The sequence below is a fragment of the Tachyglossus aculeatus genome, chromosome 24 (assembly GCF_015852505.1).
Source record: "Tachyglossus aculeatus isolate mTacAcu1 chromosome 24, mTacAcu1.pri, whole genome shotgun sequence".
NCBI lineage: Eukaryota > Metazoa > Chordata > Mammalia > Monotremata > Tachyglossidae > Tachyglossus > Tachyglossus aculeatus.
Window position 1 is genome coordinate 1,758,974 of NC_052089.1, and position 25,537 is coordinate 1,784,510.

Genomic DNA, 25,537 nt, shown 5'->3' on the forward strand with positions numbered 1-25,537 from the left:
TGTTCTCTGTCTCCCCCTTTTAGACTGTGAGCCCACCGTTGGGTAGGGACTGTCTCTGTGTGTTGCCAACTTGTACTTCCCAAGCGTTTAGTACAGTGCTCTGCACACAGTAAGCGCTCAGTAAATACGATTGATTGATTGATTGATTGTGGCGGAACCGGGATCAGTACCCCCGACTTCTGACACCCAAGCCAGTGCTCTAGTTAGTTGGATGGATGGATGGATGGAAGGATGGATGGATGGAAGGGAGTAAAGATGGATTGATGAGAAAGGATGGATTTGACAAGACAGATGAAGCTGAAGTCATCCTTTCCTCCCTTCTCCCATACCACCTCCCAACTTCCAACTTTCATTCCCACCCCCAGTCAGACTAAAGAGCATGTCATTATCTTTTCATAGTCTTTGCTAATAATGACTATCATTATTGTATTTATTAAGAGGTTGTGTGCCTAAAATGTTCCACTTGCTGGAGCAGAAACACAAGAATCAGTTCAGACACAATTCCTGTCCCACAGGGCCTACGAGTGTAGGAGGAAGAGAGATCCTAGTGATATTACGTCACTGCCCCTAGGTCACACAGCAATCCAGTAGCAGAGCTGATATCAGAACTCAAGTCTCAATCAATCAATCAATCATATTTATTGAGCCCTTACTCTGGGCCCAGCATTGTTCTAAGCACTTGGAAAAGTTCAAGATAACAGAGTTGGTAGATAATAATAATGATAATAATAATAATGATGATAATAATAATAATAATAGTGACATTTATTAAGCACTTACTATGTGCAAAGCACTGTTCTAAGCGCTGGGGAGGTTACAAGGTGATCAGGTTGTCCCACGGGGGCTCACAGTCTTAATCCACATTTTCCAGATGAGGGAAATGAGGCCCAGAGAAGTTAAGTGACTTGCCCAAAGTCACACAGCTGACAATTGGCAGAGCCGGGATTTGAACTCATGACCTCTGACTCCAAAACCCAGTCAATTTCTACTGAGCCACGCTGCTTCTTACGTTCTCTGCCCACAATGAGCTTACAATCCTGTCTCAATTCCTCTCTCACAGGGGCTCAGAATGTAAGAGGAAGATAGATCCTAGGGATGTTAATTCACCTCCCCCACGACATAGCAAGCCAGTAGCAGAGCTGACATCAGAACTCAAGTCTCAATCAATCAAGCAATTATATTCATTGGGCACTAATTCTGGGCCCAGCATTGTAGTAAGCACTTGGAAAAGTGAAAAATAACAGAATTGGTAGATACGTTATCTGCCCACAATGATCTTACAGTCTAGAGAGATTATCATTCCTTTAAGCCATGATAAAATTGAAGTGGATTATGGTATTTGTTAAGAACTTGCTATGTGCCAAGCGCTGTTCGAAGCACTGAGGAAGATACAAGGTAATCGGGTTGTGCCACGTGGGGTTCACATTCTTAATCCCCATTTTAAAAATGAGGTAACTGAGGCACGGAGAAGTTAAGTGGCTTGCCCAAGGTCACACAGAGGACAAGTGGCAGAGCAGTGATTATAACTGCACCAAAACTGAACTCACTGTACTAAGCACTTGGGAGAGTTCAGTTTATAAGAGTTGTTAGGCACGTTCTCTGCCCACAGTGAGCCTACAGTCTACAGGGACTCCCCTTCCTTTAGGCCATGATACCTCCCCAAAACCCGATTTTCATTCATACGTCAGTCTTAGTCGCCACCCTCCCAGACTTTGATAATTCATCAACCTGCAGCGTTTTCTGTGAACCCTGTAGGACAGTTAAATATCTGGCTATGCCAAGTGCAATTCCTTGTTTAAGCAATTATTTGCTGGGAGAGTTCCCCTTTTAGGATCCTGCCCATGGTGGCCTTCATGTCACGGTTTTTGAGGCTGTAGATGAGGGGGTTCATGGACGGGGGCACCACCGTGTAGAACACGGACACCAGCAGGTCCACGCTCAAGGAGGAGTCTGAGAGCGGCTTGATGTGGACAAATGCACCCGCAAAGAGGAAAACGGTGACGACAGGGAGGTGGGACAGGCAGGTGGAGAAGGCTTTGGCTCCGCTGTCGGTGGCCGGTATTCTCAGCACGGCCCAGAAGACGTGCAAGTACGAAATGATGATGAGAATGAAGTAGATGACACCTACATCTACCCCTGGTACGAGATAATAATGAGAATGAAGCAGATGACACCTCCCGCTACCCCTGCAGTGACTTTCACGTCATCGACGACGTGGTCCTCGGAGCAGGTGATCTTCAACAGGAAGGGGACGTCATAGAAAAACTGCTAAAGGATGTTGAACCCACAGAAGGACAGGGAGAATTCGAAGCTGAAATCCAGACGCCAAACAGACCCTCACTGAGGCACGAGGCGGTGGCCATCTTCCCACAGGCTCCCCGAGCCATGACGACCTCGTAGCTCAGGGGGAGGCAGATGGCGGCGTCGCAGTCACAGTACATGTTTGTGAGGAAGAACAGGTCTCAGCTGGCAAACCAGACCATGGAGGAGACCTGGAAAGAACAGCCCACTAGGGAGATGGATCTCTTGTAGGTCAGAGGTTGTAGGTTGAGTTATGGATGGAGTTGGGGACGGTGACAGAAATGAGGCAGAGGTCGAGGATGGCCAGGTGCCTGAGGAAGAAGTACATGGTTGTGTAGAGGCGCCGGTTTAGGGCGGCGACAGCGACGATGAGGAGATTCCCCACCAGGGCCGCCAGGTAGACCAGGTGGAACAGCGCAGCGTGGACCAGCTACAGCTCCTGGACCTCCGAGAATCCCAGCAGGAGGAATTCCCTCACAGTGGAGATGTTGGTCATTGGTGCGTGATAATGACTCCCTGCACAGGATAAAGATCTTCAGGAGTTTTGCCGGCTAGTCTACGGGAGGACCACTTTATTGTATATTGGAAGATCATAATTACAAATTACTATTACAAAATGGCGTAGATACCTTGTAAAATACTTCCATGCAACTAGGACGGAATTCCAAAGGAGTATTGACATCGTAATTCTCTAGGTGGGGACAACAAGATGACAAAGATTTAAATGGGGAAAGCAGTCACAGTAATAATAGCAGTAATAACTGCAAAAACCATAGTAGAAGTTGTACTATCAATCAATCAAGCAATTAAGAAATCGTATTTTTGAGCATTTACTGTGTGTAGGTGGTGACCTACAACCTCTGTAGGTCAGAGGTTGTAGGTTGAGTTATGGATGGATTTGGGGACGGTGACAGAAATGAGGCAGATCTTCCAGGCAGATCTTCCAGGCAGAGGTCGAGGATGGCCAGGTGCCTGAGGAAGAAGTACATGGTTGTGTAGAGGTGCCGGTTTAGGGCGGCGACAGCGACGATGAGGAGATTCCCCACCAGGGCCGCCAGGTAGACCAGGTGGAACAGCGCAGCGTGGACCAGCTGCAGCTCCTGGACCTCCGAGAATCCCAGCAGGAGGAATTCCCTCACTGTGGAGATGTTGGTCATTGGTGTGTGATGATGACTCCCTGCACAGAATAAAGATCTTCAGGAGTTTTAACGGCTAGTCTATGGGAGGACCACTTTATTGTATATTGGAAGATTATAAGTACAAATTGCTATTACAAAATGACGTAGAAACCTGGTAAAAGACTTCCACGTAACTAGGACGGAATTCCAAAGGAGGATTGACACCATAATTCTCTAGGTGGGTACATCAAGATGACAAAGATATAAATGGGGAAAGCAGTCACAATAATAATAGCAGTAATAAAAGCAAAAGCCATAGTAGAAGTTGTACTATCAATCAATCAAGCAATTAAGAAATCGTATTTGTTGAGCATTTACTGTGTGTAGAGCACTGTACTAAAAACATGGGAGAGTATAGTATAACCGAGTTGGTAGATATGTTACTCACCACAACAACCTTGCAGTCTAAAGGAGGATAAAGATGTTAATATAAAATAAATTACAGATATGTACAGAGACTGTAAGCTCATGGTGGGTTGGGAATGTGTCTGTTATATTGTTACTTTGTACTCTCCCACGCATTAGTACGGCGCTGTACACATAGTGTTCTGCTCTGAGCTCAATAAATATTCATTCATTCACTCGTATTTATTGAGAGCTTACTGTGTGCAGAGCACTGTCCTAAGCTGCTTGGCAAACTGATTATAGTAATAACAGTGTTTATCGAGTCCCCAGTGGACAGAAAAGGCAATCCTAGAAGGCACCCTGAAGGACACAAATTCATGCCTACACCCAAACCTACAGCTAAACATATATGCATCCAAACATTTAATGACCTCACACGTATTCCCGCTCACTCAGACCGGGGTTCTCCAACAGACGGACAGTCGCAGAGTCAATTATATTAATCGAGTTCTTACAGTGTGCATAGCACTTTGTTAATCACTTGTGAGAGTACAGTACAAACAAGAGATAAACTCATACACCCGTAAAAGTATCTAGTCACTCATTCGGCTTTTTCCTGACGCCCAAACCTGTTCCCTAGGGAGAGATGGAGAACATTCCTCACTATTTCCTACCCAGATGCCCCCCTTCCCTAAAGTCTGGGATTTGCTCCCTGATTCTCCTACCCTGCCCTGATCATGGCAAACAGGTGCACACACACACACACACACACACACACACACACACACACACACACACACACCTGCAGGTCCAGGGAATCCGATTGTAGCTGTTTATATATGAGGAAACTGAACTATAGAGTGAAGTCTGGTAAAACAGGGAAGGGTCTGGTGTGGGACCCCAATTACATACGTCGTCATCTCGGGCTTGGAAGAGGACTGGGAGAAATAATTAATCGATGATATTTGCTGAGCGCTTACTTTTTGCCGAGCACTGGACTAAAACGTTAAGGAGAGGACAGTCCAATGAAGTTGGTAGACACGTACCCTGCCCATACGAGCCGACAGTGTATGGGGATGGAAGGATAATTGGGCGTTGATGAAGGGACGATGGAGGGATGATGGAGGGCTAACGGAGGGCTGAAGGAGGGTCGATGAAGGGATGTCAGCGATACGATGGGGGGCGTGTCCTAGAACAAAGAAAAGATGATTGTTGGTCCAGATAAAGAGACCATGCGACTGAGAACCTAAGCAGATGAAGTGATTCCAGTAATTCTGGCTTGTGCTGTGATACCTGCTACTGTCTCGTCCTTACTGAAGCCTGGTTCCTTCTCCTGCAAACCCACATACAATGCAGCCCCTTTCCGAACTTAAACCTGGGGGCCGAGTGCGAATTCCTCCACAGACTCACTACGGGCTGCTGGCCTCTCCCCGCCCTTCCATCCCCACCCTAGGACGCACTCGCCAGGTGGGGCTAGGGGTCGTAGCCCCATAGATTGTCTCCCCTTGGGCTCCAGGGTTCCGTCAGCCAAGGAGGGACATCAAGGAGCCCTCAGCACCTCTCTGCTCTCCCGCGGACACTGAGATTCTTCTCCAGATGGACCCAATCCCCAAAGATAAAGCAGCCACCGCTTTGAAGGGAATCTCTGGAGGACAGTTTCGAGGCCCTCTCAAGGGGCCTTGGGGCCCAGACGACATGAGAACCGTCTGGTCAAGTGGCTCTTGATACTTGAAACTAATCTACAGGATGAAATATTGTCTCAGACGTTGTTCCGCAGTCTGCCTCCTTGTTTTCAGTTTCTGCTTTCTATTCAGTAGCTGCTTGGGTAATCTGCGGTTGATCATTCTCCTTTCATCCATCACTCACTTAATCAATCAATCGATAGTATTTATTGAATGTTTTCCGCGTGCGAAACGCTGTACACCACCCCACACAGTAGTGTTCAGGTGACTATAATTTTGATGCTGGGAGACATTCTACCATCCAGAACTTCATTGTTCATGGAATTCGTTAAGCACTTACTATGTGCCAAGCGCTGTTCTTAGTACAGGGGTAGGTACAAAACAACGAGGTTCCACACGGGGCTCAAAGTATAAGTGGGGAGGGGCGCTGGGGGACAGACATTGAATCCCCATTTTACAGATGAGGAAACTGAGGAATGAAGAAATGAAGTGACTTACCTGTGGTCACACAGCAGGGAATTGAAAGAACTAGGATTAGATTCCAGGTCCTCTGACTTCTGGGCTAGTGATCTTTCCACTAGGCCATGCTGCTTCGCTGATCTTTTTTTGAAGTTTGAAAGTTAGCCCTAAGCAATAATTGATGCTGGTGGAACTCTGCTTCAGAGGTTGCGGTGCCTGGATGACTTATTGGATAGATCACGGGCCTGGGAGTTATAAGGTCATGGATTCAAATCCCAGCTCTGCCACTTTTCTGCTGTGTGATCTTGGACAGGTCACTTCACTTCTCTGAGCCTCAGTTACCTCACTTGTAAAATGGGAACTAAGACCACGAACCCCAGGAGGGACGTGTACTGTGTCCAACCTGATTAACCTGCATCTACCCAAATGCTTAGTACAGTGCCTGTCACTTAGTAAGTGCTTACCAAATTCCAGGTAGAAAAGAAGCAAACCCAAAAAGCATTGCTTGACTGATTGATTGATCACTCTGAGCGCCAGTAAAAACGCAAAAACAAAAACAAAACAAAAATTATTCCATTTCTCTGAGGAAAAGTACTTTTTATGAGCCATACTATGCACAAGCATACAGGTACACACACAGATACACACACACACAGACACACATATAAACATTTGGACATGAAGCATTCCAAAGAAATGCAAAAATAGGACCAGGTTCCATTCTGCAACTTGGTAATTGGGCCATGTAAACTTTAGAAGTTTTAGATCGGGCTCCACAGTAAGGGGATGAGTCAATTCAGCAGGTAATCCCCCACTGATAACATTATTTCTCAGGGAAAAATCAATTACGACTGACAAATGTACGACTTCGAGTGTCACCTTCCATTAAGACTTGTGCCCTCCTTCGACGGGTGGCCTTCAGCTCAGGAAGCAGAAGTCGAATCCAGTCTCATCCAGTCTGTCTGTGGAAACGATGATCGTGTTCTAAATAAGTGTTAAAATTGGTTTTCCCTTCCCTTAGGGTGGTCTGTGGGTGAAACACACTCTTAGATGCAAACAACTGGTCTCTGAAAGATGCTGGGGTCATTCACTGTGGCCATGTTAACTTCAGCAGTCAAAGAATGGTTCCTTCACGTCCTGCAGATGGAAGCTAGCTGCCTAGCCACCTCCCCGGGGCGGCCTTCATGTCCCGGTTCCTTACACTGTAAATGAGAAGGTTCAGGGCGGGGGGCACCACCATGTAGAGCACGGACACAAGAAGGTACAGTACCGAGGAGGAATCTGAGAGTGACTTCCAGTAAACACAGAAACAAGACATGAAAAAGAGAGGGATGACTCCGAGGTGAGGCAGGCAGGTGGAGAAGGCCCTCAGCGGCCCTGGCCCTCGGCGGCTGGCATCCTTAGCACGTCCCGGAAGATGTGCACGTACGAGACGATGTTGAGAATGAAGCAGACGACGACTAACGCTAACCCGGCGGTGATGCTCACGTCGATGGCAACGTAATCTTCAGCAGGGATGGGACGTCAGAGAAAGACTGCTGGACGACCTTGGACCCTCAGAAGGACAGGGAGAATGTCGAAGCTGAAATCAAGACTCCCATTAGGCCCACACCGAGCCACTAGCGAGCCGCCATCTTCCCACAGGCAACTTTGTTCACGACGACCTCGTAGCGCAGGGGGAGTCAGATGGCGGCGTAGCGGTCATAAGACATCACCGTGAGGACAAAATATACTGGATCTGCAAAGAAAACCACCAAGAAAAATTGTGTAACACAGCCCAGGAAGAAGACGGTCGGTCAGGGAGTTGTGGATGGATTGGGGGACGGTGACGGAGATGCAGCAGAGTTCGAGGACGGACAGGTTCCTGAGGAAGAAATACATGGGGATGTGGAGGCGCCGGTCGAGCACGGTGACGGTGATGATGAGGAGATCGTCCGTTAGGGCCGCCAGGCAGAGCAGGAGAAACAGCACGGCCTGGACCAGCTGTGGCTCCCGGATCTCCGAGAATCCCAGCAGGAGGGATTCCCTCACCATGAAGAAGTTGGGCATGTTCTGCAAGATGTCCTTGGGCATCATGATAAGACCTGATTTCAGACAGGGATTGAAAACATTCAGCGAGAAACTCACATGACAAGATAATACCCTTGTCCGGGGATGAACCTCTATCAATCCATTAATCAATTAGTGGTATTTCTTGAGCGCTTACTTTGTGCAGAGGATTGTTCTAAGCACTTGGGAGAGTCCACAACAACAGAGTTTGTAAACACGTTCCCTGCACACAACAAACTTGCCGTCCAGAAGTGGACCCTCACCTTGTCATCTCGTCCTGCCCCTTGTCGTAAATCAGTACAAAACGGAAAACTTTCCACGTTCATGATCTCTATGTTATTCTGAAACACCAGCAGAGATTCTGTCCAGTGTTCTGCACACAGTAAGCGCTCAATAGGTTCCACTGATTGATTTGGTCTTATAAAAATATGGAACGCAGTGGTTGTGTAATCACAAAACTATGTGTTTAAAAGGTTCGTTCTGCACAATTCACTATGTCAGACACTACACATATGCATACGCCATTTCTGCCTGCAACACTGCACACTGCGTCCAAACAGGCTTGAAGTGTAGAATGGAAGTTTGCAAATTTTCAGACAGCTTCCTAGTCAAGACACGTTGCAGCAAAAACAAGGATTATGGCAAAACTGAGTGTATCATCAAGCTCTTACTCTCAATATTTTTAATGGCATTCGTTAAGTGCTTACGATGTGCCGGGCACTGTACTAAGCATTGCAAGGGATATAAGCAAATCGAGTTGGACACAGTTCCTGTCCCACAGGGCGCACACAGTCTTAATCCCCATTTTACAGATGAGGTAATTGATGCACAAAGAAGTGAAGTGATTTGCCCAGTGTCACACACCAGATAAGTGGCAGAACTGGGATAAGAAACTGGGTCCTCTTGACTCCCGGGCCCAAACCGGATCCTCTAGACTCCCGGAACCGTGCTTTTTCCACTGTGACACTGCTTTTAATTTAGAGAAATTGTAACTCTGATTCTGGTTATCCCAGTTCCCTATTGAAATTTCCCTCACCTTTCTCCTGCTCCTTTCCGGAGTCAGCGGGCCTGTCCTAGGCTGGGGAGCATCGACCTCTGCTGAGAGAGGCTCACTCCATCTCGTTGGTCCTGGAAGCGGGTAGCAGTGACAGGAAGGTCTGGGCGAGGGATGAGAGCTGTCAGGATCCTCCCTCCCTCTCTCGGGTTTCGGGTTGGCCGTGCCGTCCCCTCAGACGAAGGCCGGGTTATTTCCTGGGAGATTCCCCGTGGGAGGACGGGCTTGGGGCTCCGTTGACACTGCTGACCTTCCAGGAATCTCGGAAGGCTGGGATCGTGGGCTCCTTTTGGTCCCGGCCGACACAAAATAATTAACTGCCCATTCCCATATAGTTCTCTCTTTGGGACTCCTTCCTAGGACAACATCAATAGACAAATCATTATTCCTTTTCTCTGATTAATAATAGCGTTCTGGTTAAGCTCTACGGTTTGGAGCTTCATCCCATGCCAGGGCTTGGGACCATCTGAAATCTGCAGCAATCCAATTTAGACATTCCCCTCTAGACTGTAAGCTCATCATGGGCAGGGAATGTGGTTACCAACCCTGCTATGTGTTATATAGTATTCTCCCAAGCGCTTAGTACCAAGATATGCACATAGTAAGGGCTCAACAAATATGATCGATCAATTGATATGCATTATTTTCCCTACTAAATTCCTATCTGCATTCTCCATTGGTGATGCAAGCTCATCATCTCACTGTGCCTCATTCCCAAGTCCCCTCACTCAGACCCCTACCTCACCACTTTTTCCCCGCTTGGAATTCCGTCTCCCTTCATATCCACCAGACCACAGGGTATCCCATCTTCAAAACTCGTTCCTGAAACTCTTTTAATTCCTGGGACCTTCCCTGATAATTCATTTTATAATGGTACGTGATAAGTGCTTACTATTTTCCAGGGAACATTCTAAGCACTGAAGTATATACAAGCTAGTCAGTTTGGACACAGTCCTTGTCCGGCATAGGACTTCCAATCTTAATCCCCATTTTACAGATAGGGAAGTTGAGGCAAGCAGTGAAATGACTTGCTCAAGGTCACATGGCTGACATTTGATGGAGACGAAATTAGAACCCAGGTCCTCTGACTCCCAGGTCCATGCTCTATCGACTAGGCTATGCTCCTTCCTTGTGCTTCCCTGTCTTAAGGTATTTAATTATTTCGGTCTGGTACTGTGTAAAAAGCCCCCCTCGCCATCTTTAATAATAATTATAATATCAATAATGATAATTGTGGAATTTGATAAGAGTTTATAATATTCCAGGCACTATACTAAGTGCTGGAGTGGATACAAGAAAATTGGGTCAGACAGGTTCCTGCCCCACAGGGAGCTCACAGTCTTAATCAACACTTTACGGGTTTGGTAACTGAAGCTCAGAAATATGAAGTGATTTGCCCATGGTCACACAGCAGAAAAGTGGTGGAGCCGGTATTGGAATCCAGGTCCTTCCGTGCTCTCTTTTTGACTCTCCTGAGAGCTTACTACAGTGGTTTGTACCGAGGATGTGGTCAATAAGTACTATGGATGGATGGACGGATAGATGGATGGATGGATGGATGGATGGATGGATGGATGGATGGATGGATGGATGATTGGATGGATGGATGATTGGATTGATGGATGGTTGGGAGGCAAGGATATGACCAGTCAAAAGTGGGCAGGGGAATTCCCATGGTTGCTTCCCTTCCCCCTTGTCACTGAGCTATTTTTCGATTTTCATAACAACCAGGAGTCATCTTAGAATTCATATAACACTTGTTTTTATCATTATTAGTTGTATCAACATTATAATTATTGAGTTTATTAACAATTTACTAGCAAATGACTGCCAAATGCTGGAGCAGAAACAGAATAATCAGAACAGACATATTTCCCCGTCCACAGGGGCTCAGACGGTAAGAGAAAGAGAGGGCACATGCTGAATCCTGATTTACAGGGAGGTCCAGAGAGGTTAAGGTGCTGGACCAAGAGCATCCAGCAGGCCAGTGGCAGAACTGGGCAAACATTTCAAGTCTTACAACTCCCAGGCACATACTCATTCCATTAGGCCTTGATGCCCCCCAAACCATGCATTGTCAGTCACACACGGCTTATCAGCCTCCCTTATAGACACTGGCAAATCCTCAGTCGCTGTACACTCTCTTTGCATTTGTAGGCTAGCTGATGAGGGATTGGATAATCAGTGAAAGGAAGCAGACATTTTGTCCCATAGAGGAGGGATTAAGAATTTCCCTTTTAAGATTTTCCCCATAGAAGCCTTCATGTCCCGGTTCCTCAGGCTGTAGATGACGGGGTTCAGGGCGGGGAGCACCACATCGAAGAGCACGGACACGGGAGCTCCAGGACTGAGGTGGAGTCAGGCACTGGCTTGAGGTAGGAGATGAAGGCCGTAGAGAGGAAGAGGTAGCGAGGTGAAGCAAGCAGGTGGTGAAGGCTTTGTCCCGGCCCTCGGTGGCAGTCATTCTCAGCACGACCCGGAAGATGCTTACGTAGGAGGCGACAATAGAGACGAAGCAGACGACACCCAAAGCTACCCTACTGGTGACGTTCACATAGATAGCGACATGGTTCCCGGAGCAGGAGATCTTCAGCAGGGAGGGGACGTCACAGAAGAACCTCTGGACGATGTTGGACCCACAGAAGCTCAGGGAGAAAGACAAAGGCCCCCAAATAGCACCCTGCTGAGCCAGGAGGCGGCTGCCATCTTTCCAAAGGCCGTTCTGTTCGTGATGACGTCATATAGCAGGAGGCGACAGATGGCGGCATAGCGGTCAGAGGACATCACTGTGAGGACAAAATATTCTGCATCTCCAAAGAAAACGACCAGACTAACCTGCGCTCCAAAGCGATGGAAGGAGATGAATTTCGTGTTGGGCAGGGAATTGTGGATGGATTTTGGGACGATGACGGAGATGTAGCAGAGGTCGAGTACGGACAGGTACCTGAGGAAGAAGTACACGAGGGTCTGGAAGCACCAGTCGAGGGCAGTGACGGCGACGATGAGGAGATTCCCTTTCAGGGCCGCAGGTAGACCTGAAGGAACAGCGCGGAGTGCACCAGCTGCATCCTGCTCACCTCCGAGAAAGCCAGCAGGAGGAATCCAGTCACCGTGGAGACGTTGGGCATTTTTGGGAGGCAGCATTGACTTTCTGCAGTGGATGAGGGAAGAGCAAAAGTTGGAGTCCATTTATGGGATGAAGGAAGAAACTGACAGGACATTTGCTAGACATTCTCTATGGAAAAGAGACAGTTATTGAATTCAAAATGATATTTGAGTTTCATACCCAGCCGGGATGAGGAAAGATCCAGAACTTTACATTATTTTGGTCGATTTAAAGGGAATTACTGAGACTGTCTCCCCTCCACCACCCCAACAGTGTTGGTAGACATTCCCTGCCCACATCGAGTTTACATTCTTGAGGGAGATCTTTTTCTATCTTCGTATTCAACCCTCCCCACTGCCTGAACTTGTTCACTGCTTCCACTGCCCAATACGTGGCATTCACACACATACACACACAAACAAACACAGCTTAAAACACAGGTACTCTTAGTGTAGCAGCTCCCGTATAGTGGAAAATGAATTTGTTCCGTTATATTTATGAAGCGCTTACTGTGTGCAGAGCACTGTAGTAAATGGTGGGGAGAGTACAATAGAATAATAAACAGACACAGCCCCTGACCACAATTAGCTTACAGTCTAGAGGAACTACGGATTGAAGTTGGGTTGATATCAGTGGCTTTAGTGCCATACATCCGTTCTAACTCTCCTCCTCATTATCCGCTTTCTTCAACCAACCCTCAAAAAAGAACCTTCTTACTATGACTCGCTTTCGACGCTTCCTCCTCCCACCTCTAGCTCCCACCCTTCCTTTAGCCTGGAAATCAATACTTTTCAGTTCCGCAGCCCTAGGATGTGCCACCCTCAAAAATCCTCTGGAATTCCACCTTCTCAAGGAGGATTTAGCTAATTCACTTCTTCCCACCATCTGTCAGTGACCATCTCCAGACTTAATGCATCAGCAGACTCTCTGTATATTGCTGATAAAGGTAGGTTAATTACTCCATGAGGAAACATGTCTACCATCTCGTTTACACTGTATTCCTCCAAGCATTCAGTACAGTGCTCTGCACACAGTAAGCACTCAATAAATGTCTCCTATTGGTTGACTGATTAATGTCTGCTTCCCCCCTAGACGGTGAGGTCCTTCTGGGCAGGGAGCATGTCTACCAACTCTTTCATAGGGTACTCTCCTCAGCACTTAGAATAGCGCTGTGCACACAATAGGGATTATCAAGCCCTAATAATAATAATAATGATAATAATGATATTATTTGTTAAGCACTTACTATGTGCCAAGCACTGGTCAATTCACTGGGAGAGATAGAAGGCAATCGGTTTGTCCCACCTGGGGCTCAAAGCCTTAATACCCTTCTTACGGATGATGTAACGAGGCCCAGAGAAGGTAAGTGACTTTACCGAAGTCACACAGTTGACAGGTTGCGGAGCTGGGATTAGAACCCACGACCTCTGACTCCCATGTCCGTGCTCTTTCCACTAAGCCACGCTGTTTCTCATCCACAAAGCCATTGTTCCATTCTTTTCTCCTCCCAGTTGTAAATGACATTTTGCCTATATGGCCTGTAAGATTGGGAAGTCAATGAGAATCATGCATTTTACCTCGCTTTTTATGGTATTTCTTAAGCTCCCATTAAATGCCAGGCACTGTATTAAGCTCTGAGGTGAATACAAGAAAATTGGGTGGGTCACAGTCCCCGTCCCACATAAGGCTCACAGTCTCAGTCCTCATCTTACAAATGAGGGAACTGAGGCACAGAAAAGCAAAGTGACATGCCCCCAAATCACCTAGGAGAGAATCAGCCTGGCCCAGTGGAAAGAACATGGGCCTGGGCTCCATTTCCAGCTCTTCCAATTGCTTGCTATGTGACCTTGGGCAAGTCACGTATCTTCTCTGTGACCCAGTTCTCCTCTTCTCCCTCCTACTGAAACTGTGAGCCCCGTGAGGTACAGGGATAATTTCAACCTGATTAACATATGCAGTGCTTAGAGCAATGTTTGACATATAGTAAGCACATAACAAGTACCATTAAAAAATGAAAAGAGGGGGAGCCTTTATTAGAACCCAAGTCCCCTGACTCCCTGCCCATGCTCTATCCACTAGGCCACATTGCCTCTTTCTTGCATCCTCCCAAGATTGGAGGGGAGGTCCTGTGAGGAGGAATTGGTGATGAAGCATCTGACTGGTGCAGTCTCAGTCATACCGCCTTGTCCCTGTCCGGAGGGTTGAGTTGATGGTTGAAGTTACCATGGCACAGGGATGACGCCATTTCATAACGTCCTAGCCCGGCAGCCAGGGTAGCCGTGGTTTGGGAGGTGGATGGAGGGGACCAGGAGGCTGCCGTAGGGGCAAATGTTTTCTTTTTGCTTGTCTACGCAGCCATGGTTCGAACTCCACCCCGGGCCTCTGGTTTGATCATCTTCCCAGAGTGACCCTCACACTCAACTCGAAGTGCCTGATGGTCCCTCCATGTCCCTCCCCACCCCCGGTCACTCTCAACGAGCCAGCGTGGGGCTGGGGTTACACTGACCCTCTCTGGGCTGTGCTGGTCCCCCCTTTCTCCTCGGACAACTGGATGCAGTGGCCACGGAAGGACAGCGAGAAGCTGTCAGCCCCTCTCTGCTCTCCCGCGAACACTGAGACTTGATTTCCAGACAGGACCCTCATCCCCTTAGATAAAGCCGCCGCTGCTCCGAGGGGTGTCCCGGAGGACCAGAGCACGGCGCTTCGTCCCCAAATTATTTGAGACCCCAGACGGATGAAGATCCGGTGATGGCACTTGTCTGCAGCGTTCCATGACAACAGCATCCTAACTGTTCCGTCTGTTAGTGACCATCTGGATTAACAGGTGGGGGTTTCAGGTTTTTCTTTCTTTCTTCAGTGGTACCTGTTAAGCGCTTACTATGTGCCAGGCATTGTATTAAGACCTGGATTTCGATACAAGCTAATCAGGTTGGACCTAGTCCTTGTCCCACATGGAGCTCACAGTCTCAATCCCCATTTTACAGATGAGGTAACTGAAGCCCAGTAACTTGCCCAAGGTCACACAGCAGAAAGATAGCAAAGCCGAGATTAGAACCCAGGTCATTCTGACTTCCAGGTCCATGCTCTATCGAACAGGCCACGCTGCTTTCCTGCGTTTCATTTTGTTCATGACCTCAAACAATCAATCGGTCATTTAATCAGTTGTATTTTCTGACTTCTTCTGATTGCAATTCTAGAAAGAACGAGAAATGACTCTAAATTCGTCCTAAAACCTTCCCCCGGGCTGGGTTGGAGTATCAACCCAGAGAAGCAGCATGAGAAGAGGCATAGCTTAGTGGCAAGAGCACAGGCCTGAGAGTCGGAGGACATGGCTTCTAATTTCGGGTCGGGCAACTTGTCTGCCCTGTGACCTTGGGCAAGCCACTTAACGTCCCTGTGCCTCAGTTACCTCATCTGGAAAATGGACATTAAGAGTGTGAACCGCAGGTGAAACAACCTGATTATGTTGCATCTACCCCAGCGCTTTGAACAGTGCTTGGCACATAGTAAGTATATAACGAATGCAATTATTATTATTATTATTATTATTATTATTAGTTTGGGAGGGACTGAGGAGTTCTGAGAACGGGAAAGGAAACATTGATACTGGCTGGGTGGACACAACGGGAAAATCTGGTTTCAGAAGGAATAGGCTGTAACCTAGGGTTTGCCCTCTTCTATCTCAGAGCTGAGACGCTGTACCAAACTGGGGTGAAGCAGCCAGTACATTTTCTCCTCTGAATGTCCCTGTCCCCTTCCAAAATATTTCAGGGATGGAAAATGGAGAAACAACCTGTCAGCCCACATTTCCTCCTCCCCGCTTCCAGTCCATCGGAGCACAGCTTTCACCACCTTCAAAGCCCTTCCGTCATCCCACCACTTCCAGGATGCCTCGCACTACTCATCTTTCTTCTCCCACTGCCAATCAGTATCTTAGACAACTTCTCTATTTTTGCACTCACACCCAACATTATAGCTTTGTACATAGTGGCTTTTATAAAATGTACTCTTTAAGCATATAGTCATCTATTTATCATTTTTTCCATTCTCTTCTTCATCCTCTCATTAGCTAATTCTGTGTCTATCTCCCCTGTTATTTATTCATTCATTCATTCAATCGTATTTATTGAGCGCTTACTGTGTGCAGAGCACTGTACTAAGCGCTTGGGAAGTACAAGTTGGCAACATATAGAGACGGTCCCTACCCAACAGTGGGCTCAGAGTCTAGAAGGGGGAGACAGAGAACAAAACAAAACACATTAACAAAATAAAATAAATAGAATAAATATGTACAAATAAAATGAATAAATAAATAGAGCAATAAATACGTACAAACATATATACAGGTGTTGTGGGGAGAGGAAGGAGGTAGGGTGGGGGGATGGGGAGGGGGAGGAGAGGGAGAGGGAGAGTGAGCTAAGCCTGGAAAGGTCTCATGGAGGAGGTGAGCTCTCAGTAGGGTTTTGAAGGGAGGAAGAGAGCTAGCTTGACGAATATGCTGAGGGAGGGCATTCCAGGCCAGGGGGAGGACATGGGCCGGGGGCGACGGCGGGACAGTTTATCCTTTATCTAAATCTTTATCCTAAAGTTTATCATTTCCTGCCTTAACTCAGCCCTCTCCTCTGCCAGACAAAACTATTTCTCCTCCCACATTGACACCCATGCCCATCATCCCCGTCAGCTCTTCCGTACATTCAACTCCCTTCTCAGGCCCCCGGTTCTTCCCCCTCCTCCTTCCCTCACCCCCAACGATCTGGCCTCCTACTTCATTAATAAAATTAAATCCATCATGTCCAACCTCCCCAAAGTCATTCCCCCCGCCTTCTCCAACGCCCTGGCTCTCAACACTGTCTGGTACTTTCCCATCATTCCTAGCAGTATCCTCAGAGGAGCTCCCCTCCCTCCTCTCAAGTGCTACTCCGGCCACCTGTGCTTCCGACCCCATTCCCTCTCATCTCATGAAATCTCTCCCTCCATCCCTTCTCCCCGCCTTAATTTCCATTTTCAACCGCTCAATCTCCACTGGTTCCTTCCCCTCTACCTTCAAACATGCCCATGTCTCTCCCATCCTAAATAAACCCTCTTTTGACCCCACCTCACCTTCTAGTTATCGCCCCATATCCCTCCTACCATTGCTTTCCAAACTCCTTGAACGAGTTGTCTACATGCGCTGCCTCGAATTCCTCAACACCAACTTTCTCCTCGACCCTCTCCAGTCTGACATCCGTCCCGTACATTCCAAGGAAACTGCCCTCTCAAAGGTCACCAATGACCTCCTGCTTGCCAAATCCAACGGCTTATAGTCTGTTCTAATCCTCCTAGACCTCTCAGCTGCCTTCGACACTGTGGACCACTCCCTTCTCCTCAACACGCTATCCGACCTTGGCTTCACAGACTCCGTCCTCTCCTGGTTCTCCTCTTATCTCTCCGGTCGTTCATTCTCAGTCTCTTTTGCAGGCTCCTCCCCCCCCCCACATCCCCTTACTGTGGGGGTTCCCCAAGGTTCAGTGCTTAGTCCCCTTCTGTTCTCGATCTACACTCAGTCCCTTGGTGACCTCATTCGCTCCCACGGCATCAACTATCATCTCTACGCTGAAGACACCCAGATCTACATCTCTGCCCCTGCTCTCTCCCCCTCTCTCCAGGCTCGCATCTCCTCCTGACTTCAGGACATCTCCATCTGGATGTCTTCCCGCCACCTAAAACTCAACATGTCCAAGACTGAACTCCTTGTCTTCCCTCCATAACCCTGCCCTCTCCCTGACTTTCCCATCTCTGTTGACGGCACTACCATCCTTCCCGTCTCACAAGCCCGCAACCCTGGTGTCATCCTTGACTTCGCTCTCTCATTCACCCCTCACATCCAAGCCGTCACCAAAACCTACCGTTCTCAGCTCCGCAACATTGCCAAGATCTGCCCTTTCCTCTCCATCCAAACCGCTACATTGCTCGTTCAAGCTCTTATCCTATCCCGTCTGGACTACTGCATCAGCCTTCTCTCTGATCTTCCAACCTCATGTCTCTCCCCACTTCAATCCATACTTCACGCCGATGCCCGGATTATCTTTGCCCAGAAACGCTCTGGGCATGTTACTCCCCTCCTCAAAAATCTCCAGGGGCTACCAATCAATCTGCGCATCAGGCAGAAATTCCTCACCCTCGGCTTCAAGACTCTCCATCACCTCGCCCCCTCCTACCTCACCTCCCTTCTCTCCTTCTACAGGCCACCCCGCACCCTCCGCTCCTCTGCCGCTAATCTCCTCACCGTGCCTCTTTCTCGCCTGTCCCGCCATCGACCCCCGGCCCACGTCCTCCCCCGGGCCTGGAATGCCCTCCCTCTGCCCATCCGCCAAGCTAGCTCTCTTCCTCCTTTCAATGCCCTACTGAGTGCTCATCTCCTTCAGGAGGCGTTCCCAGACTGAGCCCCTTCCTTCCTTTCCCCCTCGTCCCCCTCTCCATCCCCCCATCTTACCTCCTTCCCTTCCCCACAGCACCTGTATATATGTATATATGCTTGTACATATTTATTACTCTATTTATTTATATATTTTACTTGTACCTATCTATTCTATTTATTTTATTTTGTTAGTATGTTTGGTTTTGTACTCTGTCTCCCCCTCTAGACTGTGAGCCCACTGTTGGGTAGGGACTGTCTCTATATGTTTCCAGCTTGTACTTCCCAAGCGCTTAGTACAGTGCTCTGCACACAGTAAGCGCTCAATAAATACGATTGATTGATCGATTGACAGGCGAGAACGAGGCACGACGAGGAGATTAGCAGCAGAGGAATGGAGGGTGCGGGCTGGGCTGGGCGCGGCCGGTGTAGAACAGGCTGGGCCCGACCTGCAGGCAGACGGCTTCGTCGCCGGCAGCCGCCGGAGGGCGCTGCGGGTCCGGGGGCGGATAGGGGCGGGTCGGGCCGGCCGGGCCTATTAGATTCTAAACTCGTGGAAAGCAGGGATGATGTTAAATTTATTTTGATTTACCTGAAGCGTTCACTAAAGTTCTTTACACCCAGGATGCATTCAACAAATACCATTGATTGATGGATGGATGGATTGATAAATGGATTCATGGATGGATTGCTGGATGGAGGGATGGATGGATGGGTGGGTGTGTAGATGGATGGATGGATTGTCTGCTGTGTGACCTTGGACAAGGCACTTCACTTCTCTGGACCTCAGTTATCTCATCTGTAAAATGGGGATTGAGACTGAAAGCTCCCACGTGGGGAAGGGACAGTGTAAAACCTGATTAGCTTGTTTCCCCCCAGCGCTTAGTACAGCGCATAAAGCACCTTGCACTTATTAAGCGCTTAACAAATACCACTATTATTATCATTGTGGATTGATGGGTGGATGGATGGATGGATGGATGGATGGATGGATGGATGGATGGATGGACAGACAGGTGAACAGACAGACAGATGGACGGATGGATGGTCTGGTGGATGGATGAATGAACGAATGGATTCGACGCAAGGAATTGATCGGATTTATTCATTGAATCGTATTTATTTGACTTTGTGACGAACACTGTACTTCGCCGTTGGAAAGTGCAATTCAGCAACAGAGATAATCCCTGGTAACAGCGGGCTCACAGTCTAGAAGGGGGAGACAGGCATCAAAACCACTAAACAGGCAGTCAAATGTGTGGGACGGTTTTCATGTTTGCGCCCCTTCTCCCGTATAACCTTCAGAGGTTTAGATTGTAAGAGAAAGAGAGAGCACATATTAATTCCCGATTTTACAGAAAACCCCAAAGAGGATACGTGGCTGGACCAAGGTCATACAGCAGGCCGGTGGCAGAGCAGGACAGACCTTTCAAATGTCATGACTCCCAGTCACATGCTCATTCCACTAAGACGCGATGACGCCCAAACAGTTACATGCCATTCATTCATTCATTCAAGAATGTTTATTGAGTGCTTACCATGTGCAGAGCACTGCACCAAGCGCTTGGAGAGTACAATTCAGAATAAAGTGAGACAATCCCTGCCCACATGAGGGTTACAGTCACACATATCTTATCAGCCTCTGCCCCAGACATTGACAAATCCTCGGGCGCGGGACTTTCTCTTTGGACAGCTCTTTGTATGGATACCCCGACGGTTATAACCCTGATGAGGAATGGGATAGTCAGGAAAGGGAAACATAAATTTTGTCCCTTAGAGGAGGGAGGAGGAATCTCCCCTTTAGGACTCTGCCAAGTGCGGCCTTCAGATCCCGGTTCCTCAGGCTGTAGATGAGGGGGTTCAGGGTAGGGGGAAACCACGGTGTAGAATGCAGACACTAGCAGGTCCAAGGTCGAGGGGCAGTCTGAAACGGGCTTGAGGTAAGAGATGACGGCCGTAAAGAGGAAGACAGTGAAGACGGCGAGGTGGGGCATAAAGGTGGAGAAGGCTTTGGCCCGGCTCTCGGTAGCCGGCATCCTCAGCATGGCCTGGAAGATGCGCACGTAGGAGACGACGATGGAGATGAAGCAGACAACACCTAAAGCTACCCCACTGGTGACGCTCACATTGATGACAACGTGGTCCTCGGAGCAGGAGATCTTCAGCAGGGAGGGGACGTCAGAGAAGAGCTGCTGGACTGTGTTGGACCCACAGAAGCTCAGGGAGAAAGTCGAAGTTGTATACAAGGCCCCAAACAGCACGCCGCTGAGCCAGGAGGCGGCCGCCATCTTTCCACATGCGGCGTTGGTCGTGATGAGCTTATAGCGCAGGGGGCGGCATATGGCGGCATAGCGGTCGTAGGATATCGCCGTGAGGACAACCACCTCTGACGTGACCAAAATGACCACGAGGAAGATCTGGACGACACAGCCCAGGAGAGAGATGGATCTATGATCGGTCAGGGAGATGACGACAGACTTGGGGAGGGTGACAGAGATGAGGGAGAGGTCGAGGACAGACAGGTGCCTGAGGAAGAAGTACATGGGAGTGTGGAGGCGCCGGTCGAGGGTGGTGATGGAGACGATGAGGAGATTCCCCGTCAGGGCCGCCAGGTAGACCAAGAGGAACAGCAGGAAGTGGGCGAGCTGCAGCTCCCGGATCTCTGAGAATCCCAGCAGAAGGAATTCCCTCCCCGTGGAGACGTTGGGCATTTTGAGGGGAAGCTCTGACTTTCTGCATGTGATGAGGGAATAGCTAAAGTAAGAGCTCATTGATTGAATGAGTGAAAGAATTGACAGGACACTTGTTATTGATTCTCTATGGAGAGGAGACAGTTATTGAATTCAAAATGATTTTTTAGTTCACCGTGAAGACACTGAACCTTTCTGGGAAATGATGTCGAGTCCCCGAACAGGAAGAGGGAGGGAAGACGTTTTGGGTGAAGTAATAGGACTAAGTCAATAAATTATATTTATTTAGTACCTACAGAGGACACGGTATTAGTATATATGATCACTACCCACAAGGAGCTTCCATTCTATTGGAAGCACCAAGCTTCGAACTTTGTAGAAGCAGGATGATATTGGGAAGAGCACAGGCCTGGAAGTCAGATGAACTGGGTTCTAATCCCAAATCTACTACTTGTTGACTGCGTAACTACAGGAAAGTGACTTAATTTCTCTATGTCTGTTTTCCCAATAGTAAAATGAGGATTCGATGCCCGTTTTCCCTCCTACTCAGTCCGTGAATACCTTGTGGGACACGGACTGGGTTCTACCAGATTGTCCTGAATCTCTCCTACCACTAAATACTTTGCTTGGCACATAGTAAGCACTTAATAAATATCAATAAAATTATTTTTGGTTGAAGAGACTGAATCTAAAATGAATAGCAGATAGCAGCTGTCACAGAACATAAAGATATGGACTCGACGTTTGTGAAGTTTTTCGTTGGTTTTAGGGTCAAACAAAAAGTGCCTTTGCACATACATTCATCCACTTAGTGGAGAGAAAATGGGCCTAGAAGACAGAAGGACCTGGATTTTAATCCTGTCTCTGCTCCTTGTCTGCTGTTTGACCTGTGACCAGTCACTTACCTTCTCTGTTCCTCAGCTACCTCATCTGTAAATTGGGGATTGAAACTGCGAGGACCATATGGGCATGGACTATGTCCAACCTGATTAGCTTGTATCCACGCCAGTTCTTTGTACAGTACCTGGCATATAATAAATACTGAACTATACCATAAAACAAACAAGAAAAATGAAACCCACATGTACACCAAACTGATTCCATTTGCTTACATATCTGCATTCACACGTACACACACAAACACAAGCTTACCTCATCATTCATCTAGTCCTTTCCTAAAGCATTACTCAGCCTACATCTCTCCTCTCCTCAACCTCCTCTCATGACAATTTGTGTCTTCCCAAGCAAAAAAAACCTCACAGCCGGCTTGTAGGCTCTTGCCATATGACTGCACTTCACACTCTTTCAATTGTTCAACTCGTCTTCTCAGATGTCAAAGCAACTTTCTAGTTGTTATTCAACATCGACTCTCCCGTTTCCATCCTAGCTGGAATTCCCTCTCAGGCACTCAAAATCACAGAGAGCACAGTTCTTTCCGAATTCTGAGCACTGCTAAAATCTTCCCTTCTTCAACCAGCTTCCTCGATTCATTTCCCAGCCCTCTAAAGCAACTTCACCTAACTCGAGCGCGAATAAACTCATGTCCATTCTCATTCAGTGGAAAACGCATGGACCCAGGAGTTCTCTTCTTGACTGGGAGCTCCTTTTGGGCAGCATACACATCTACCAGCTCTGTTCAATTGTACTCTCCCAAGCATAGCTTAGTGGGAATCAGAGGATTTGGGTTCTAATCCTGTCGCTGTCCCTTTGCTGCTTTGGGATCTTGTTGCTTCACTTCTCTCGGGCTTCAATTTCCTCATCTATGAAATGGCATGCAATAATTTCATATTCATCTTTCCAATTTTTTTCCTTCTAGAATTGGCGTGCATGGAATGTGTCCGTTGTGAATGTGTCTGAATGTGTCTGTTATAAAGTGGATAGAACATTTCCCCTCTCCTTCAAACATGCCCACGTCTCCCTCGTCCTAAAATGACACTCTCATGACTCCATTACCCCTTTAAGTTATCACCCTAACTCCCTCTTACCCTTCCTTTCCGAACTCCTAGAGCGAGTCGTCCACACTCGCTGCCTCGAATTACTCAACGCAAGCTTTCTCCTGGACCCCTTCCAGTCTGGATTCTGTCCCCTCCACTCCACAGAAACTGCCCTCTCATAGGTCACTAATGACCTCATTCTTGACAAATCCATAGGCCTCTACTCTATCCCAATCCTCCTTGACCTCTCAGCTGCCTTTGACAATGTCGAACATCCCCTTCTCCTCAACACGTTATCCAACCTTGGCGTTACGGACTTCATCCTCTTATCTCTCTGGCTGTTCATTCTCGGTCTCCTTCTCGGGATCCTCCCCCTCCCATTCCATTACTGTAGGAGTTCCTCACGGGTCAGTTCTTGGTCCCCTTCTGTTCTCTACCTACACTCACTCCCTTGGTGAACTCATTTGCTCCCACTGCTTCAACTATCATCTCTACGCAGATGACAGCCAAATTTACACCTCCCCTCCCCTGTTTTCTCTCTGCCCTTTCTTCTCCATCCAAACCGCTACTTTGTTGGTACAATTTCTGATCCTATCCCAACTGGATAACTGCACCAGCCTCCTTTCTGATCTTCCATTCCCTTTTCTCGCCCCGCTTCAGTCTCTACTTCACGCTGCTGCACGGATTATCTTTCTACAGAAACGCTCTGGGCATGTCACTCCCTGATGGACAAATTTAGAAACTCTTGCACATTAAGTACAGGCTTCGATTTGGCAACGGCTAGACCGACCTGTCTGCTGGGCGACCTCGACCGGGCTTGACAGATAACCAATTGCAAAACAAAGGAGAAGAAAAACAACTTAGCTATGTACTCTGGAAACGGGCCATTTCCCACAGTACAGAAACATCTTGAATAAACACATCTTCCCAGGGTGACCTGGCCATTCGCCCGGGAACTTGTGCAATAGGCAAAATGCCTTCTTTGTTTGCAAAGGGTTTACTAAGGCTCGTACGTTGGAGCTAACTCGGAATCTCACCCATGGAGAGGACGCTCTGCCTGGGACCTTCCCGTTCGGGACCCTGAAAGCTGAATCCGGGATTCCCCAGCATGAAATTTCAGGAGTTGGTGTTCCCCCGAAATGGTGATATAACCCCTTTTTTTGTGTTTATTTTAACCCTTTTTTGTATTTGTTTTCTTCTTTCGTATTCCCTTCTATTAAAATTGTCCTTCTATTAAAATTTTAACGAAACACCTATATTGCTATGTGTCTGCACTTCTTTCTCTGAAAAAATGGGACTTGTAGTCGCGGGTCTGAACCTTTTTCGTTGGTTAACTGAAGAAATATTTCCTTAACCTAACACTCCCCTCATCAAAATCTCCAGTGGTTGCCTTTCAACCTTCGTATGATGCAAAAACTCCTCACTATTGTCTTCAAAGCTCTCATCAACTTTCCCCTCCTACCTCACCTCCCTTCTGTCCTTATATAGCCCAACCCACACACTCCACTCCTCTATCACCAGCCTCCTCACTTGGTCTCGTTTTTGTCTGCGTGGCTCAGTGGAAAGAGCACGTGCTTTGGAGTCAGAGTTCATGGGTTCAAACCCCGGCTCCGCCAATTGTCAGTTGTGTGACTTTGGGCAGGTCACCTAACTTCTCTGTGCCCCAGTTACCTCATCTGTAAAATGGAGATTAAGACTGTGAGCCACGCGTGGGTCAGCCTGATCACCTTGTAACCTCCCCAGCGCTGAGAACAGTGCTTTGCACATAGTAAGCGCTTATTAAATGCCATTATTATTATTATTATTATTATTTTGCCTGTCCCGCCGTCGACCACTGGCCCACGTCCTTCATCTGGCCTGGAATTCCCTCCCTCCTCACATAGGCCAAACTAGCTCTCTTTGCCTCTTCAAAGCCCTACTGAGAGCTTTCCTCCTCCAGGAGGCCTTCAGAAACTGAGCCCCCCTTTTGCTCTGCTCCTCCTCCCCTCCCCTTCACCCCTACTCCCTCCCTCTTCTCTACCCACTTCCTCTCCCCGCAGCAGTTGTGTATATTTGTACATATTTATTACTATATAAATTTTATTAATGATGTGTATATATCTATAATTCTATTTATGTATTCTGATGGTATTGACGCCTGTCTACGTGTTTTGCTTTGTTGTCTGTCTCCCCTTTCTAGACTGTGAGCCCGTTGTTGGATAGGGATTGTCCCTATCAGTTGAAGAATTGTACTTTCCAAGCTCTTAGTACAGTGCTGTGCTCAATAAATACGATTGAATGAATGAATGAATGAGTCAGAAGCACTTGGGTTCTAATTCTACCTCCGACTCATGCCTGCTGTGTGA

At 47.8% G+C, this 25,537-nt stretch overlaps 1 pseudogene; it reads right to left on the bottom strand.

Moving 5' to 3' along the window:
- Positions 1-20,312: 20,312 nt before the first annotated feature.
- LOC119945067 lies at positions 20,313-21,279 on the bottom strand (annotated as a pseudogene).
- Between the last annotated feature and the right edge of the window lie 4,258 nt (positions 21,280-25,537).